Raw genomic sequence first — 5,485 nt, forward strand, 5'->3', positions numbered from 1 at the left:
ATAAGAAAGACATAGCTGAACTGGAGCGGGTGCAGAGAAGAGCGACCAAGGTTATTAGGGAACTAGGGGGTCTGCAATACCAAGACAGGTTATTACACTTGGCGTTATTTAGTTTGGAGAATCGAAGGCTTAGGGGTGATCTTATTACAATGTATAAATATATGCGGGGACAATACCAAGACCTTTCTAATGATCTTTTTACTCTTAGACCTGTGACGGGGACAAGGGGGCATCCTCTACGTCTGGAGGAAAGAAGGTTTAAGCATACTCACAGACGCGGATTCTTTACTGTAAGAGCAGTGAGACTATGGAACTCTCTGCCATATGATGTTGTTATGAGTGATTCCCTACTAAAATTTAAGAAGGGACTGGATGCCTTTCTTGGAAAGTATAATATTACAGGGTATATACACTAGTTTCCTTAATATTGCGTTGATCCAGTGAGCTAGTCCGATTGCCGTATGTGGAGTCGGGAAGGAATTTTTTTCCCCAATGTGAAGCTTACTGTTGCCACAAGGGTTTTTTTTGCCTTCCTCTGGATCAACATGTTAGGGCAAGTTAGGATAGGATATGGGTTGAACTAGATGGACTTAAAGTCTCCCTTCAACCTTAATAACTATGTTACTATTTTACTATGTTACTATGTACCATAAAATAAGAAAATATTTTATTAAATCAAATTCGAAAAATACATTAAAAAGCAGGGACATAATTGCAAAAAAAAACCCCGCTTGTAAGTCAATTGTCAAAAAATAGAGTTTAAATTGCATTCTATTAAATTAATAGTAGATCAAATAAATCACATGGAACAGGTGATACTGCAGTAGGTATAAAATCGTTAAGCATAAATTATAGTAGGAAAACTGCCTTACCTAATGTGCAAATGTGAGAAGTAGCAAATAAATCAATTTAGTGCAAAAAAAATGCTAATAAACACTGATCAATATATCAGCAAAAAATATATACATTTGTGGCCAAAAGTATTGACACCCCTGCAATTCTGTCAGATAATACTCAGTTTCTTCCTGAAAATGATTGCAAACACAAATTCTTTGGTATTATTATCTTCATTTAATTTGTCTTAAATGAAAAAACACAAAAATAATTGTCCTAAAGCCAAATTGGATATAATTCCACACCAAACATAAAAAAGAGGGTGGACAAAAGTATTGCCACTGATCGAAAAATCATGTGATGCTTCTCTAATTTGTGTAATTAACAGCACCTGTAACTTACCTGTGGCACCTAACAGGTGTTGGCAAGAACTAAATCACACTTGCAGCCAGTTGACATCGATTTAAGTTGACTCATCCTCTGTCCTGTGTCCTTGTGTGTACCACATTGAGCATGGAGAAAAGAAAGAAGACCAAAGAACTGTCTGAGGACTTGAGAAACCAAATTGTGAGGAAGCATTAGCAATCTCAAGGCTGCAAGTCCATCTCCAAAGACCTGAATGTTCCTGTGTCTACCGTGCACAGTGTCATCAAGAAGTTTAAAGCCCATGGCACTGTGGCTAACCTCCCTAGATGTGGATGGAAAAGAAAAATTGACAAGAGATTTCAACGCAAGATTGTGCGGATGTTGGATAAAGAACCTCAACTAACATCCAAACAAGTTCAAGCCGCCCTGCAGTCCGAGGGTGCAACAGTGTCAACCCGTACTATCCGTCGGTGTCTGAATGAAAAGGGACAGTATGGTAGGAGACCCAGGAAGACCCCACTTCTAACCCCAAGACATAAAAAAGCCAGGCTGGAGTTTGCCAAAACTTACCTGAAAAGGCCTAAAACGTTTTGGAAGAATGTTCTCTGGTCAGATGAGACAAAAGTAGAGCTTTTTGGGCAAAGGCATCAACATAGAGTTTACAGGAGAAAAAAAGAGGCATTCAAAGAAAAGAACACAGTCCCAACATTCAAACATGGCGGAGGTTCCCTGATGTTTTGGGGTTGCTTTGCTGCCTCTGGCACTGGACTGCTTGACCGTGTGCATGGCATTATGAAGTCAGAAGACTACCAACAAATTTTGCAGCATAATGTAGGGCCCAGTATGAGAAAGCTGGGTCTCCCTCAGAGGTCATGGGTCTTCCAGCAGGACAATGACCCAAAACACACTTCAAAAAGCACTAGAAAATGGTTTGCGAGAAAGCACTGGAGACTTCTAAGGTGGCCAGTAATTAGTCCAGACCTGAATCCCATAGAACACCTGTGGAGAGATCTAAAAATGGCAGTTTGGAGAAGGCACCCTTCAAATACCAGGGACCTGGAGCAGTTTGCCAAAGAAGAATGGTCTAAAATTCCAGCAGAGCATTGTTAAAAAACTCATTGATGGTTACCGGAAGCGGTTGGTCGCAGTTATTTTGGCTAAAGGTTGTGCAACCAAGTATTAGGCTGAGGGTGCCAATACTTTTGTCTGGCCCATTTTTGGAGTTTTGTGTGAAATGATCAATGTTTTGCTTTTTGCTTCATTCTCTTTTGTGTGTTTTCATTTAAGACAAATTAAATGAAGATAATAATACAAAAGAATTTGTGTTTGCAATCATTTTCAGGAAGAAAATGAGTGTTATCTGACAGAATTGCAGGGGTGTCAATACTTTTGACCACAACTGTATATGCCAAAGTGCATAAAAATTCATCCACAAAATCACTTTAGAAAAATATCTACCAAAATATAAATGTTAATAGCAGTAGATAAACCAATAAGGTGCAAGATGTTCAAGCAACCACTAACAAGTGCAGCAGCTGAGAATTGTACCTAAATGTGCAAACAGGATGGTATGAAAGTGCTGAAGAGAGAGAGAGAGAGAGAGAGAGAGAGAGAGAGATTTTTTTTTTCTCCGGCACCCAGAAAGAATTTCGGGTTAAATGAGTGTCTGGAGGATCCGCCAGAAAAAGAAACGTTGCAAGCTCCGTTTTGAAATCTTTGAGGATGGTGACGGACAGCAACTTTTGGCGGATCCTCAAAAAAAACGGATGCAACGGACAGCAATCCGCGATTAATGAAAGTCAATGGAGAAAAAAAACGGATCCTCAAAAGAAAATTGAGGATCCGTTTTTTTCAAAACCTGGCAGATTGTGACTGATTGTAAAAAACTGAAGTGTGAAAGAGGCCTAACCTGAGGAGCAGACTTACAGTGGCACAGAAGGACCCCGACGCATGTTTCATGCTAGCGTTATCCCAGCCTTTATACACTATGGTGTTCCAATCATTGGTGGCATGGGGGCGTGGACCAGAGTTATGACACTGACACATGACACTGGTCTATATACACAGTGGATCTGGAAAGTATTCAGACCCCTTTAAATTTTTCACTGATTCATTGCAGTCATTGGGCAAATTCAAAAAGTTCGTTTTTTTCTTATTAATGTACACTCTACACCCTATCTTAACTGAAAAAAAAAATGTAGAAATTTTTGCAAATTTATTATAAAAGAAAAACTGATATCATATGGTCATAAAAATGTAGACCCTTTGCTCAGTATTGAGTAGAAGCACCCTTTTAAGCTAGTAGAGCCATGAGTTCCTTGGGAATGATGCAACAAGTCTTTCATACGTGCCATTAATAATTATAATCATTATTTTTATATAGCGCTAACATATTCCGCAGCGCTTTACATTTTGCACACATTATCATCACTGTCCCCGATGGGGCTCACAATCTAAATTCCCTATTGTCTTTAGAATGTGGGAGGAAACCGGAGGAAACCCATGCAAACACAGGGAGAACATACAAACTCCTTGCAGATGTTGTCCTTGGTGGGACTTGAACCCTGGACCCCAGCACTGCAAGGCTGCAGCGCTAACCACTGAGCCACCATGCCGTGCCATTCACTTTAAACACTAAAGTTGAGAAATCCCCGGGCCCGGATGGGATACACCCCTGAGTACGGTAGGAATTAAGTACTGTCATAGATATACCATTACTTTTCATCTTTAAAGATTCCATAATAACAGAGTGTGTACCACAGGACTGGCGTATAGCAAATGTGGTACCAATATTCAAAAAGGGGACAAAAGCTGAAATTGGAAATTATAGGTCAGTAAGCTTTACCTCTACTGTGGGTAAAATCCTGGAAGGTTTTCTAAGAGATGCTATACTGGAGTATCTGAAGAATAACCTCATGACCCAATATCAACATGGGTTTACGAGGGACTGTTCTTGTCAGACTAATCTGATAAGCTTCTATGTAGAAGTAAGTTTCGGACTGGACCAAGGGAATGCAGTGGACGTTGTTTATATGGACTTTTCAAAAGCTTTTTATACAGTGTCACACAAAAGGTTGATACATAAAATTAGAACAATGGAGATAGGGGAAAATATGTGTAAGTGAGTTGAGAGCTGGCTCAGGGATAGGAAACAAAGGGTGGTAATTAATGGAGCACACTCAGACTGGGTCATGGTTAGCAGTGGAGTACCGCAGGGGTTATTGTTGGGCCCGCTTCTTTTTAACATATTTATTAATGATGACCTTGTGGGGGCATACAAAGTAGAATTTCAATATTTGGAGACGACACTAAACTCTGCAGGTTAATCAATACAGAGGAGGACAATTTAATATTACAGGAAGATTTATGTAAACTAGAAGCTTGTGCTGATAAATGGCAAATGAGCTTTAATGGGGATAAATGTATGGTCATGCACCTGGGCAGGAAATAAGATGTATAATTATGTGCTTAATTGTAAAACACTGGGCAAAACTGTCACTAAAAAAGACCTGGGTGTATGGGTGGACGACAAACTCACATTTAGTGGCCAGTGTCAGGCAGCTGCTGCAAAGGCAAATAAAATAATGGGATGCATTAAAAGAGTCATAGATGCTCATAAGAACATTTTACCTCTATGAGTCACTAGTGCGACCACACTTAGAATACTGTGTACAGTTCTGGTCTCCGGTGTATAAGAAAGACATAGCTGAACTGGAGCGGGTGCAGAGAAGAGCGACCAAGGTTACTAGGGAACTGGAGGGTCTGCAATACCAAGATAGGTTATTACACTTGGAGTTATATAGTTTGGAAAAACGAAGGCTTAGGCCTTTTTCACACTTCCGTTTTTTTGGTCAGTTGCAATCCGTCAAAAATGCTAAAAGCGCATCCATTTCCACTGTGACACCAACGTATTCCACCGGACCATTGTCTTGAATGATCCGCTGAGTCTGAAATTTAAAGGAACTGCATGAGAGAGAGAGAGAATTTCACCACTTCCAGGACGGTATTTTTGGGTTAAAATGTCTCCAGGAGCAAAGTATTCGGGCATGCGCACTTAAAAATAGCGGACCGTCAATCCAAAAAAAGTTTCAGGGTCCGTCTGGTCTGCCCGGGAACCGCTAAAATTTTCATGGATCCGTCAAAAAACGGATCCAACGGACGACCGTCAGTCAACATCCGCCACTAATGCAAGTCTATGGAGGAAAAAAGTGGATCCACCAAAAAAGGGGCGGATCTGTTTTTTTTCACAAACTGGCGGATTTTGACTGACGTCAAAAAACGGAAG

The sequence above is a fragment of the Dendrobates tinctorius genome, unplaced genomic scaffold (assembly GCF_039654945.1).
Source record: "Dendrobates tinctorius isolate UK_male_01 unplaced genomic scaffold, ASM3965494v1 ptg000064l, whole genome shotgun sequence".
NCBI classification, from domain to species: domain Eukaryota; kingdom Metazoa; phylum Chordata; class Amphibia; order Anura; family Dendrobatidae; genus Dendrobates; species Dendrobates tinctorius.